The sequence below is a fragment of the Pseudorca crassidens genome, chromosome 8 (assembly GCF_039906515.1).
Source record: "Pseudorca crassidens isolate mPseCra1 chromosome 8, mPseCra1.hap1, whole genome shotgun sequence".
Classification (NCBI taxonomy): Eukaryota; Metazoa; Chordata; class Mammalia; order Artiodactyla; family Delphinidae; genus Pseudorca; species Pseudorca crassidens.
This window is the reverse complement of record NC_090303.1, coordinates 8,594,436-8,609,631: the sequence shown is the minus strand read 5'-3', so window position 1 is coordinate 8,609,631 and position 15,196 is coordinate 8,594,436. Positions and strand designations below refer to the sequence as shown.

At 38.9% G+C, this 15,196-nt stretch overlaps 1 protein-coding gene and 1 pseudogene across 4 annotated transcripts in view; one reads left to right on the top strand and one right to left on the bottom strand.

The window, feature by feature from the left end:
* URGCP (upregulator of cell proliferation) overlaps positions 1-15,196 on the bottom strand; it is a 92,521-nt gene that overhangs the window by 58,983 nt on the left and 18,342 nt on the right. For 2 of the 4 annotated variants that reach the window (XM_067745702.1, XM_067745704.1), the window contains one exon: positions 9,405-9,501. The exons of the other annotated variants lie outside the window; for them this stretch is intronic. The gene's annotated coding sequence lies outside the window, so the exon portion shown is untranslated. The remainder of the gene's footprint in view (positions 1-9,404; positions 9,502-15,196) is intronic. 4 annotated transcript variants of the gene reach the window in all.
* Positions 8,627-10,772, top strand: LOC137228793 (ADP-ribosylation factor 4 pseudogene; annotated as a pseudogene).

The window sequence follows — 15,196 nt, the reverse complement described above, 5'->3', positions numbered from 1 at the left end:
TAGATTCCACGTATAAGTGATATCACATGATATTTGTTTTTCTCTCTCTTACTTCACTTACTATGATAATCTCTAAGTCCATCCGTGTTGCTGCAAATGGCATTATTTCATTATTTCTTGTGGCTGAGTAATATTCCATTGTATATATGTACATCTTTATCCATTCATCTGTCAATGGAAATTTAGGTTGCTTCCATGTCTTGGCTTTTATAAATAGTGCTGCTATGAACACTGGGGTGCATGTATTTAAGAAACTCACTTTTAAATAAAGTTTGCATCAAAAAGAAATTATAATGTAAAATATAATATATTGAATTAAATAAAAATGTAAAAATCTATTGATACCCTGTTTTAAGAAATAGAGTTCAAGGGCTTCCCTGGTGGCACAGTGGTTAAGAATCTGCCTGCCGAGGCAGGGGACACGGGTTTGTGCCCTGGTCCGGGAAGATCCCATATGCCGCGGAGTGGCTGGGCCCGTGAGCCATGGCCACTGAGCCTGCGCGTCCGGAGCCTGTGCTCCGCAACGGGAGAGGACACAACAGTGAGAGGCCTGCGTACCAAAAAAAAAAAAAAAAGGATTATTTTAGGGTAAGTTAATAAAATTGTCGCACAAAAAGAGAAAACCTGAATAGACCAACAAGTATGGAATAATTTGAAAATATTTTAACCCTAAAAATGATACCAGTTCAGCGCTTTATGGAAGAGCTTTTACTACATCGTTTTATTGTGAGATCATTCTCTTACGTTATGATCAGAGAATGAGAACAGAGGAGAAAAAATGATGGAAATCTTCCAAACTATTCTTTGATGATAGTGTAACCTTTAATTTCAAAATCAGACAAAAATAGTACAAACAATGAAAACCGGAAACCAGACTTGTGAGCTTAAATGCAAAAATCCTAAGTGAAATCTAGCAATCTATTCTAAAAGACTAACATATCATGACCAAGCAGGTTTTTCCTAAGCATTCAGGGATGATTAAATATTATCTCAATGTAATAATCTACCTTAACTTTAGCTACATTCCACAAACTTTGAAATACTGTGTTTTTATTACTGATCAGTTAAAAATAATTTTGAGTTTTGATTTTTACTTGTGCATTATTTAGAACTGTGTTAACTTCCAAATATTTGGGCTTTTCAAGTTTAACTTTATAATGGTAAAAAAACACAGTCTGTGAGAACTCAGACATTTGAATTTTATTGTTTGATGGCCCAGACCAGAGTCTGTCTTAGTCTGTTCAGACTGCTATAACAAAATACCATCAGCTGGGTACCTTATAAACCGATATTTACTTCTCACAGCTCTAGAGGCTGCAAAGTCCAAGATCAAGTCTTCAGCAAGGCCCCATTCTGGTGAAGGCCCTCTTCCTGGTTCACAGCCAGTGCCTTCTCACTGTGTCCTCACATGATGGAAGGGGGCTAGGAAGCTCTCTAGGGTATCTCTTTATAAGAGCACTAATCTCATTAATGAGGATTCCACCATTATGACTTAAGCACCTTCAAAGGGCTCCAAGTTCCATCACCATTATATTGGGCTTCAACATATGAATATGTGAGGGATACAAACATTCAGACCACAGAGTGGTCTATCTCAGTGAATGTTTCCTGTGCACTTGAAAAGATGTGTATTCTGCAGTTATTGGGTAAAGTGTTCTATAAATGTCAATTAAGTCAAAGTCATTGGTGGTGGCGTTCAAGTCTTGTATTGTACCTGACTTTTTGCCTAGCTGTTCTATCAGTTACTGAAAGAGGGGAGTTAAAATCTTCAACTCTTGTTGTGGATATGCCCATTTTCCCTTTCATTTCTGTTAGTTTTTGCTTTATATATTTTGAAGTTCAATTATTCAGAGCATAGACATTTATCATTGTTATAGCTTTCTGACAGATTAATCCTTTTTCCACTATTAAATGCTCTGCTTTAATTCTGGAAATACTGAAGTGTGGATACTCCAGCCTTCATATGTTTAGAGTTTGCATGATATATCTTTCCTACCATTTGCTTTCAACTCCCTGTGCGGTTTTATAAAACTATGGCTTTATTGAAGTATAACTGACATACAATAAATAAACTGCACGTAAAGTATGTAATTTCATGTTTTGATATATGCATAAACACACAAAACCACCACAATCAAGATAATGAACATATCACCTCCAAAGTTTCTTCATGTCACTAGTAATCCTTTCCTCTTCCCTCTCCCCCATCTTCTTCAAGCATTAACCTGCTATCACTATAGTTTATTTTGCATTTCCTAGAATTCTGTATACATTGAACCATTTTCATATAAACAAAAGCAGATTTCTTGAGCCAAAAAGACAAGAAGCCAACAGTTACTGAGGTCCATAGGAAGGCTGGGTGCTACCTCCAGAATGTCCTCCACGCAATGGGCTCGATGCAGCCTAGGCCCCAGGTCTCAGCTATCCAGTGAGAATCTGGGAGTAGTTTATATACAGTTTGGGGATTCACTCCCTCAGCATGGCCCTACCCCAGGATTTCGCCATGATTTCTGGACTTCTGTCCATTGACACTTCAGCTTTCAGCTTCCCTACAGGCAAAGAGACAGGGTAATGTAAACCCTGCCCTGGGCTGTTCAAGGGTAGACTTTCCTCCAACTTCTACCTGCTTTTGTTTGTCTCCAGAGCCTTCAAATAATTTTTTTGAATTTTCCCCATATTTTGTAATTATTATCTGTGGGAGGGTTTTGGTTCAATCAAGCTACTATGTCAATTACCAGAAGTCACTGCCATCTGAACATTTGATTCACGGGTATACCTCAGAGATATAGCAGACTTGGTTCCAGACCACAGCAATAAAGTGAATATTGCCATAAAGTGAGTCACACAAATTTTTTAGCTTCCCAGTGCATATAAAAGTTATGTTTACTATACTATAGTCAACTGTGCAGTAGCATTATGTTTTTTTAAAAAAACAATGTCCATACCTACATTAAAACATGTTTTAGGGACTTCCCTGGTGGAGCAGTGGTTAAGAATCCACCTGCCAATGTAGGGGACACGGGTTCGATCCCTGGTCCAGGATGATCCTACATGCCGTGGAGCAACTAAGCCCATGCGCCACAGCTACTGAAGCCCACTCTGTAGACCCACGAGCCACAACTACTGAAGCCCATGTGCCACAACTACTGAAGCCCATGTGCCTAGAGCCCGTGCTCTGCAACAAGAGAAGCCACCGCAATAAGAAGCCCACGCACTGCAACGAAGAGCAGCCCCTGCTCGCTGCAACTAGAGAAAGCCCGTGTGCAGCAACAAAGACCCAATGCAGCCATAAATAAATAAATAAATAAATAAATAAATAAAATATAGCAAAGATGTCAATTCTAAAAAAAAATACTTTATTGCTAAAAAATGCTAACCATCATCTGAGCCTTCAACAAGTCATAATCTTTTTGCTGATGGAGGGTCTTGCGTTGGTGTTGGTGGCTGCTGACTGATCAGGGTGGTGGATGCTGAAGGCTGGGGTGGCCATGGCCATTTCTTAAAATAAGACAACAATGAAGTCTGCCACATCGATTGACTGTTCCTTTCATGAACGATTTCTCTGTAGCATGCAATGCTGTTTGAGAGCATTTTATCCACAGTAGAACTTTTTTCAAAATTGGAATCATTCGTATCAAACCCTGCTGCTGCTTTATAAACTAAGCAACATTCTAAATCTTTTGTTGTCATTTCAACAATCTTCAGAGTCTTCACCACAAATAGACCCTACCTCAAAGAAGCATTTTCTTTGCTCATTCATAAGAAGCAACTCCTCATCTGTTAAAGTTTTATCATGAGATTGCAACAATTCAATCATATCTTCAGGCTCCAGTTCTAATTCTAGTTCTCTTGCTGTTTATAACACATCTGCAGTTACTTCCTCCACTAAAGTCTTTAACCCCTGAAACTCATCATGAGGGTTAGAATCAAGTTCTTCCAAACCCCTGTTAATGTTGATATTTTGAGCTCTTCCCATGAATCACAAATGTTCTTAATGGCATCTAGAATGGTGAATCCTTTCCAGAAGGTTTGCAATTTACTTTACCCATATCTATCAGAGGAATTTCTATGGCAGCTATAGCCTTATGAAATGTACTTCTTAATAAGACTTGAAAGTCAAAATGACTCCTTGATCCATGGGCTGCAGGATAGATATTGTGTTAGCAGGCATGAAAACAATATGTATCTCATTATACATCTCCACTAGAGCTCTTGGGTGACCAGGTACATTGTCAATGAGCAGTAATATTTTGAAAGAAATCATTTTTTCTGAGCTGTAGTTCACAACAGTGGGCTTAAGATATTCAGTAGACCATGTTGTCAATAGACGTGCTGTCATGCAGGCTTTGTTGTTTTGTTTATGGAGCATAGGCAAGTTGGTTTAGCAAAATTCTTAACAGCCCTAGGATTTTCAGAATGGTAAATAAGCATTGGGTTCAACCTAAAGTGACCAGCTGCATTAGCCCCCAACAAGAACATCAGCCTGTCCTTTGAAGCTTTGAAGCCAGGAATTGACTTCTCCTCTCTAGCTTAAAGTCCTAGATGGCAACTTCTTCCAATATAAGGCGGTTTCATCTACACTGATTCATTTGTTATTTAGTGTAGCCACCTTCATTATCTTAGCTAGATCTCCTGGATAAGATGCTGCAGCTTCTGCATCAGCACTTGCTGCCGTACCTTGCTCTTTGAAGTTATGAAGATGACTTATTCTCTTAAATCTCATGAACCAACCTCTGCTAGTTTCAACTTTTTCTTCTACAGCTTCCTCACCTCTCTCAGCCTTCATAGAATTTAAGAGAGTTAGGACCTTGCTCTGGTTTAGTTGGCTTAAGGAAATGTTGTGGCAAATGTTGTGATCTGATCTTCTATCCAGACCACTAAAACCATCTCCATATCAGCAATAAGGCTGTTTCATTCACGTGTTCACTGGAGTAGCATTTTTAATTTCCTTCAAGAAAGTATCTCTTGGAGGAGGAGGAGACAAGATAGCGGAGTAGAAGGACATGAGCTCACTTCTTCTTATGGAAACATCAAAATCCCAACTGACTGCTGAACAACAATCGACAAAACAAACAAAAAACAAACAAAAACACTGCAGCCTACCAGAAAAGATACCCTACATCGAAAAACAAAGAAGTCACAGGGACTTCCCTGGTGGTCCAGCAGTTGAGGACATGAGGCAGGGGAAGGGTAAGCTGGGACGAAGTGAGAGAGTGGCATGGACATATATACACTACCAAATGTGAAATAGATAGCTAGTGGGAAGCAGCCGCATAGCACAGGGAGATCAGCTCGGTGCTTTGTGACCACCTAGAGGGGTGGGATAGGGAGGGTGGGAGGGAGACGCGAGAGGGAGGAGATATGGGGATATATGTATATGTATGGCTGATTCACTTCGTTATAAAGCAGAAACTAACACACCATTGTAAAGCAATTATACTCCAATAAAGATGTTAAAAAAAAAAGATTCTGTGCTCCCATTGCAGGGGGCTCAGGTTTGATCCCTGGTCAGGGAACTAGGTCCTGCATGCCACAACTAAAAGATCCCGCATGCTGCAACTAAAGATCCTGCACGCAGAAACGAAGATCCCGTGTGCCTCAACTAACACCCAGTACAGCCAAATAAACAAATAAATAAATATTTTTTTAAAAAAGAAGCCACTAAATAGTAGGAGGAGCAAGACTGCAATAAAATCAAATCCCATAAACCCTAGGTGGGCGCCCCACAAACAGGAAGATAATTATACCACAGAAGTTCTCCTATAGGAGTGAAAGTTCTGAGCCCCACTTCAGGCTCTCCAGCCTGGGGGTCTAGCAATGGGAGAAGGAGCCCCCAGAGAGTTTGGCTTTGAAGGTGAGTGGGGCTTTATTGCAGGAATTCCACAGGACTGGGGGGAACAGAAACTCCACTCTTGGAGTGTGCACACAGGGTCTCATGTGTGCCAGGACCCAGGGAAAACAGCAGTGACATCATAAGAGACTGGGCCAGACCTACTTGCTAGTATTGGAGTGTCTCCTGCAGAGGTGGCTGGGGGGCGGCTGTGGCTCACTGTGGGGACAAGGCCACTAGCAGCAGTAGTTCTGGGGAGTACTCATTGGGGTGAGCCCTCTTGGAGGCTGCCATTTTCTCACCAAGACCTGGCCCCGCCACAACAGCCTGAAGCCTCCAGTGCTGGGATGCCTCAAGCCAAACAACCAACAGGGTGGGAACACAGCCCCATGCATCAGCAGACAGGCTGCCTAAAGTCTTCCTGAGTATGCAGCTGCCCGATAATGAACACACAACCAGACACGAGCCTGCCCACCAGGGGGACCAGACCCAGGTCCACCCACCAGTGGGAAGCTACCAGTCCCTCCCACCAGGAAGCCTGCATAAGCCTCTTAGACAGCCTCATCCACCAGGGGGCAGACAGCAGAAGCTTGAAGAACTAAAACACTGCAGCCTGTGGAACAAATCTGCAATCACAAAAATGAGACAAAATGAGATATCTGACAGAGGAATATGTCCCAGATAAAGGAACAAGAAAAACCCCAAAAGAACAACTAAGTGAAGTGGAGATAGGCAATTTATCTGAAAAAAATTCAGAGTAATGATAGTGAAGATGATCCAAGATCTCAGAAAAAGAATGGAGGCAAAGATCGAGAAGACATAAGAAATGTTTAACAAAGACCTAGAAGAACTAAAGAACAAACAAACAGAGATGAACAATACAATAACTGAAATGAATAATACACTAGAAGGAACCAATAGCAGAATAACAGAGGCAGAAGAACAGATAAGTGACCTGGAAAGCAGCATGGTGGAAATCACTGCTGCAGAACAGAATAAAGAGAAAAGAATGAAAAAGAAATGAGAACAGTCTGAGAGACCTCTGGGAAAACATGAAATGCACCAACATTTCCATTATAGGGGTCCCAGAAGGAGAAGAGAGAGAGAAAGGGCCTGAGAACATATTTGAACAGATAATATCTGAAAACTTCCCTAACATGGGAAGGAAACAGTCACCCAAGTCCAGGAAGTACAGAGAGTCCCAGGCAGGATAAACCCAAGGAGGAACACACTGAGACAGTTAGTAATCAAACTGACAAAAATTAAACACAAAGAAAAAGTATTAAAAGCAACAAAGGAAAAGCAACAAACAATATACAAGGGAACTCCCATAAGGTTGTCAGGTGATTTCTCAGCAGAAACTCTGCAGGCCGGAAGGGAGTGGCACAATATACTTAAAGTGATGAAAGGGAAGAACCTACAACCAAGAATACTCTACCCAGCAGGGCTGTCATTCAGATTCAACATAGAAATCAAAAGCTTTACAGACAAGTAAAAGCTAAGAGAATTCAGCACCACCATCCAGCTTTGCAACAAGTGCTAAAGGAACTTCTCTAGGTGGAAAAGAAAAGGCCACAACTAGAAACAAGAAAATTATGAATGAAAAGCTCACTGGTAAAGGCAAACATACAGTAAAGGTAGGAAATCATCTGCACACAAATATGATATCAAAATCAGCAATTGTGAGAAGATGAGAGCACAAATGCAGGATATTGGAAATGAATTTGAAATGAAAAGACTAGCAACTTAAAACAATCTATATTGTTGTTTATATACAGACATCTATATCAAAACCTCATGGGAACAGCAAACTGAAAATCTACAATAGATACACACAAAAAAGAAAAAGCAATCCAAACACAACACTAAAGTAAGTCATCAAATCACAAGAGAAGAGAATGAAAGAGGAAGGGAAGAAAAAACACAAAAACAAATCCAAAACAATTAACAAAATGACAATAAGAACATACATATCGATAATTACCTTAAATGTAAATGGATTAAATGCTCCAACCAAAAGACATAGACTGGCTGAATGGATACAAAAACAAGACCTGTACATATGCTGTTTATAAGAGACCTACTTTAGATCAAGGGACACATACAGACTGAAAGTGAGGGGGTGGAAAAATGTATTCCATGCCAATGGAAATCAAAATAAACCTGGAGTAGGGCTTCCCTGGTGGCGTAGCAGTTGAGAGTCCGCCTGCCAATGCAGGGGACATGGGTTCATGCCCCGGTCCGGGAAGATCCCACATGCCACGGAGCAGCTGGGCCTGTCAGCCATGGCCACTGAGCCTGCGCGTCCAGAGCCTGTGCTCCGCCACGGGAGAGGCCACAACAGTGAGAGGCCCACGTACCGCAAAAAACAAAAACAAAAACAAAATAAACCTGGAGTAGCAATTCTCATATCAGACAAAATAGACTTTAAAATAAAGACTGTTACAAGAGATGAAAAGGACACTACATAATGATCAAGAAATCAATCCAGGAAGATATAACAATTGGAAATATATATGCACCCAACATAGAAGCACCTCAAATTATAAGGCAAATACTAACAATCGTAAAAGGAGAAATCAACAGTAACAATATATATAATAGTGGAGGGCTCTAACACCCTACTTTCATCAATGGACAGATGATCCAGGCAGAAAATCAATAAGGAAACACAAGCCTTAAATGACACATTAGACCAGATGGATTAAATTGATATTTATAGAGCATTCCATCCCAAAACAGCAGAATACACATTCTTCTCAAGTGCACGTGCAACATTCTCCAGGATTGATCACAACCTGGGCCACAAAGTGAGCTTCGGTAAATTTAAGAAAACTGAAATCATATCAATCATCTTTTTCCTACCACAACGCTATAATATTAGAAATCAACTACAAGAAAAAACTGTAAAGAAACTGCGTCTTAGCCTAGGAAGCTTTACTTGTTCACTTCCGATACTAAACCTATTAAATATTTTTAAGGATAAAAGGAATCTTTAATAAAATCATTATAAGGCTCAGACAGAAATTTAGAGTTCAGAGAGAAAACTACCATGTATGGCAATAAAGCTGAAAGAATTTTTAGCAACAGAAACATAACCGTAGTGCCAGAAAAAGAGTTCAAAAGCTTTTTTCATGAAATGATCAGATACGGGCAAATAGATTTATGTACCAAGAGGTTCATCAAGGTATTTTGTATAATTGCAAAATCACTGGAAACAACCTAACTTTTTAAAACTAGGGGAGGGGGAGGTGGTGGCGGTGACGCGATTCTTTCCACGTTGGAGAGGCCGGGCCGCTGCCGGAGTCGCCGCGGCTGCCATGTGACATGGCACAGCTAAAGATTTAGCACCAGAGCCAGAGCTGCCCCGCCAGTCGTCAAGCAGGTCATCACCCCGCTAATTCCTGTCCCGGAGGGCAGCTCCAGCCTACACACCGGTTAGCGAGCTGTCCCTGCCAACTTCATCTCCTCTTTCCTCCCTGAGTTTGCCAGGAGCATGAAAGAAGGCCCAGGGATGCCCTAAACCCCTTCTGCTCCTGCCCATTGCAAGTGCCACTACCACCATGGGCCTCACCTTCTTCTCCCTCTTCTCGCATCTCTTCGGCAGGAAGCAGATGTGTATTTTGATGGTTGGATTGGATGCTGCTGGCAGGACGACCATTCTGTATAAACTGAAGTTAGGAGAGATAGTCACCACCATTCCTACCACTGGTTTTAATGTGGAAACAGTAGAATATAAGAACATTTGTTTCACAGTATGGGATGTTGATGGTCACGATAAAATTAGGCATCTCTGGAGGCATTACTTCCAAAATACCCAGGGTCTTATTTTTGTGGTAGATAGCAATGATTGTGAAAGAATTCAGAAAGGAGCAGAAGAGCTGCATAAAATGCTTCAGGAAGATGAGTTGCGAGATGCAGCATTGCTGCTTTTTGCAAACAAACAGGATTTGCCAAATGCTACGGCCATTAGGGAAATGACAGATAAATTAGGTCTTCAGTCTCTTCGTAACAGAACATGGTATGTTCAAGCCACTTGTGCTACACAAGGAACCGGTCTGCATGAGGGACTTGACTGTCAAATGAGCTTTCAAAACATTAAATGAAACTAGATATCTAACCAAGGACACATTTGATAGAACTGGTCTAGGCTTGTTACAACAAAATTAGTTTGCATCTTGGTTATTAAACAGTATCTGGGACTGGTTTGGGCAGAATATTACAGCATTTAAACATATTTTGTTGCCAGCTATTGTTTACCAAGTATAATGTTGCCATTTAGCAATATGCTTGGTTTTAAAGAGATTCTCCTTAACTTGGGGGAAAAAAGGTGTCCTCTTTTAATTTTACTTCCCTTAAGCCTAAACGCCTGGACATAGCTAATGTGACACCTTTAAATCAATCCATTTTGAATGTTTTTCTGAGCCCACAGTAAATAATGTTTTAAAGTTGTCCCCTTGCTATTTTATTGATACCTTTATCATTCCTGGGACAGTCTGCTGATTTAAAAAATGTAGCATTCCATTTGTATTTATTTTTCTCCCTTGCCAAAAAGATTTTTTAATACTGCTTGTACCAGCCAGGGAAATGCTCCAAAACACTGTCCAGATCTTTTGCACTGAGGAATTTATATTTCCCCCCTATTATTGACTCCTGGCTCCCATCAGCCAAGCTTGGATTTGGATTTGGATTGGATAGCTAATTAATTCTGTGCTAGTTGCAAAGAGTTCATATTGAGATGATTTTTAATACTCAGCAGATTGTCTTCCTTTATATTGTATCTTTTTTATGGTACATGTTGCTTTGGGTATCAGCCAGACTCTTTGCTCAGTATATGATAGTTCTGCTGCATGTTTTATTGTTTATTGGTGAACATGTCTTCATTAAGAGTTTTTGGAAAATTCATCAAACTCAATGAATAAGTTTTCTCCATAACCCATTTGGAATTATTCCTAATAAAATGATAAAACATGAAAAATAATTAATTAATTAATTAAAAAAATAAAACTAGGGGATTTGTTAAGTAAAATAAAAATTATTGTATGGCCATTAAAAACTATACTTTGAAACCTACTTAGTTATGTGGGAGAATGTTAATAACATCATTAAAGAGTGGTTTCTAAAGAGCAAATATGGTATACTTTTTAATAACAGATTTATTGAGATATAATTCATATATCATGCAATTCACATATTTAAAGTATACAATTCAATGGTTTTCAGTACATTTAGAATTGAATAACCATGACATCAACCAATTATAGAACATTTTCATCACCTCTAAAAGAAATCTTACATCTACTAGTAGTCATTTTGTATGATAGTTTTTATTAAAAGTATATAGTTGTGGCATATCCACAAAATGGAATATTATTTGGCAATTTAAAAAAAGTATGACACATGCTACGACATGGATGAAGCTTGTAAACATGCTAAATGAATTAATCCAGTCACAAAAGACCATATATTGTATAATTCCATTTATATGAAATGGCCAGAACAGGTAAATAGAGAGAGAGAGAAAGTAGATTAGTGGCTGTTCAGGACTGAGGGTGGTGGTTATGAGCAAATGGGGGGTACTCGCTAATTGGGGTTTCCTTTTTGGAGTCATGAAAATGTTCTAAAATTGGTTGTGGTGATTTTCATAATCTTGTGAATATACTAAAAAACCACTGAATTGTACACATTAATGGATTAATTGCATGGTGTGAGAAATGTCTCTCAATAAGCTGCTTTAAAAAGTACATAGGTTTATAGAGAAAAAATCTGGAAAGATATTAAAAAGGTTAACATTATTTTCATGCAAAAGAATTAGATGATTTGTTTTACTTATTTTCTAATTTTTCTATAGTAATCACGTATTAGTTGCATATTAAACAATTATTTTTAAAAAGAAGAAAAAAGAAAGTACTGTATGCATTCACAACTTGGCTAACTGTTTGGTGCAACCGTTTGCTTTCAGCCTATTTTGGATTTTGACATGCCTTCCTCACTAGGCGTAATCATTTCTAGCTTTTGGCTTAAAGTGAGAGACATGCAACTCTTTCTTTCACTTGAACACTTAGAGGCCATTGCAGGTTATTAATTGGCCAATTTCAATATTGTTTTGCCTCAGGGAATAGAGAGGCCTGAGGAGAGGGACAGAGATGACGGAACAGCTGATAAGTCGAGCAGTCAGAACACACACAACATTTATTGATTAAGTTCACCATCTTATATGGGAGTGGTTTGTGGCAATGCAAAACAATTAAAATAGTAATATCAAAGATCGCTGATCACAGGTTACCATAACAAATATAATTCATCTTTTTAATAACTGCATAATAAATAATCCATAGTAAAGAGGTACTATAGTTTAGTCAAACATTCTATTGATTGGCATTCAAGTAGCGTTCAGTTGTTAATTAATTGTGTATATATTTATGCCCCTAGAAACCTGCCTGTGGAAAATATCTGTGTTTGTTTGTGTGTTTGTGTATGCTTTATTTCCACAAGATATATCCCCCAAAATGAAATTTCAAAGAACATATGTATTTTTCATCTTAATATCTATTTCCAGGCTTTTCTTCCCAAAGAATGGAGCAATCCATACTCCCATCAGGAGCATCTGAGGCCCTGCTCTGAAGTATTATGGTTATTGGCTAAATGAAAAAGAATATCCCTTTGCTGTTTTCAATTTCATTTTCCGTGATCACCAGTGAGGCTGGGAATCTTTTCAAACTGTCTTTAGTCATTGGATTTCCTCCAATGTAAATTGTTATTCATACCCTTCACCTGCTTTTTCCATTGGGCCTTTTCCTTATCGATTTTTATAAACTCTGCATATTTTTAAGGAGGAGGAATAAAAACACTGGTGAACAAGGATCTTATAATTTTGAAAAATAATATTTCTTCCAAAAGGGCAAGGCCTTAAGCAATAGAGAGATTTCTACTTCCTTCTGGACCTCTGCTCCTGATAATTCATTTTTTGTAATTCCAGTGCTTAAAATCTGTTTTGATTATCTTTTGGTTTTGCTACTTCTCACCATGGTACCAGTTATCATGCATAAAAAATTAACTAACTTGAGGCCTTAGATGACAACACTGTCCTCCACAGAGGATCCGCTTTTGCTTCTGTTAAGCACCTGGAAGTATTATCAGTTTAGAATTATCTCCACCAAATTCAAGGTTTGAGGTCCCCCTCTGCAGACCACCCAGCAGTACAAACCTAGGCTGAAATTTAGAAGAGTTACTTCATGTTGCCACTTAATCTAGGGCCATAGCACTTTGGGATACAAATGTATTTAGACTCTAGTACAGGTCTTGAATTTGATTTTTGAGCCCATTACTTACAAGGCTGTCAAAACTGTCAAGATGAAAGATTAAGTTTGCTGTGATCATGGGCTCAATTGTCTTTTTTTTGTTTTTTTACTGTGATGAAATACACATAACATAAAATTTACCATATTAACTATTTTTAAGTGTACAGTTCAGTGGTGTTAAGTATATTCATATTGTTGTGCTACCATCACCATGACCCATCTCCAGAACTCTTTTCATCTTGCAAGACTGAAATTCTGCACTAATTAAACAATAACTCCCCATTCCACCACCACCACCACCCCCAGCTACTGGCAACCACCCTTCTACTTTCTGTCTCTATGATTTTGTCTATTCTAAGTACTTCATAAAAGTAGAACCATACATTATTTGTCTTTTTGTGACTGGCTTATTTCACTTAGCATAATGTCCTCAAGTTGCATCCATTTTGTAGTATATGTCAGAATTTTCTTCCTTTTTAAGGTTGAATACTATTGCCTTGAATGCATATACCACATTTTGCTTATCCATTCATACATCACTGGACACTTAGCTGGTTTCGACCTCTTGAGTATTGTGAGTAACGTTGCTATAAACATGCACGTACAAATATTTCTTCCAGACCCTCTTTCAATTATTTTGAGGAAAGTGGAATTGCTGGATTAAATGGTAAGTCTATGTTTAATTCTTTGAGGAACCACCATTCTCTTTTCCCCAGTGGTTGTACCATTTTACATTCTCACCACCAGTGCACAATTCCAATTTTTCCTCATCCTCACTGACACTTGTTATTTACCGTTTTTTCGATAGCAGTCATTCTAATGGGTGTGAGGTGGTATCTCACTACAGTTTCAATTTGCATTTGCTGAATAACTAGTGATGTTGAACATCTTTTCATGTGCTTATCAGCCATTTGTGTATCTTCCTTAGAGAAAAGCCTATTCAAGTCCTTTGCCCACTTTTTAATCAGGTTGTTTGTTCTCTTGTTTAGTTTCAGGAGTTCTATATATATTCATATTAATCTCTGATTAATATTTGATTTTCAAATATTTTCTCCCGTTTTGTGAGTTTCCTTTTTACTTTGTTGATGTCTTTTGATGCACAAATGTTTTAAATTTTCATGAAATCCAATTGGTCTATTTTTATTTTTTTGTTGTTGTTGTCTGCGATTTTTTGGTGTCATATCCAATAAATCAAGGCCAGATCCAATGACATGAAGCTTCTGCCCTATATTCTAAGAGTTGTATAGTTTTCGGTCTTATATTTAGGTCATGGATCCATTTTGAATTGCTATAGATTGAATTGTGTTCCCCCCAAGTTCATATTTAAGCCCTAACCCCTAATGTGAGCATATTCGGAGATGGATCTTTAAGAGGTAATTAAGGTTAAATGAGGTCATGAGGGTGGGTTCCTAATCCTACAGGATTAATGACCTTATAAGAAGAGGAAAAGAAATCAGAGTGCCCCCTCCACCCTCTCTCCATATGTACTGAGGAATGGCCAGATGAGCACACAGCAAAAGGCAGTCATCTGCAATGCAGGAGGAAGGCCTTCACCAGACACCAACTCTATTGGCACCTTAATCTTGGACTTCCCAGGCTCCAGAAGTGTGAGAAAATTAAATTTACATTGTTTAGCTACCCAGTCTGTAGTATTTTGTTACAGCAGCCCGAGCTCATACATGAGCTTATTTTTGTATATGGTGTGAGGGTCTAACATCATGTTTGCATGTGGATGTCCAGTTTTCTCAGCACCATTTCATGAAAAGCCTGTCCTTTCCCCATTGAATACTCTTTGGCCCCTTGTGGAAAATCATTTGACTATTTATGTGAGGGTTACTTCCGGGCTCTCTATTCTTTTCGGGTAGTCTATATATGTAGGCCTTTTGCCAGTATTATGCTGTTTTGACTACTATGGCTTAATACTAAGTTGTGAAATCAGGATGGCAAGTCCTCTAGCTTTGTTCTTTTTCAAGAGAGTCTTGGATATTCAGTGTCCCTTGAGATTCTATATGTATTTTAGAATGGGTTTTTCCATTTGTGCAAAAACTGTCACTGGGATTTTGAT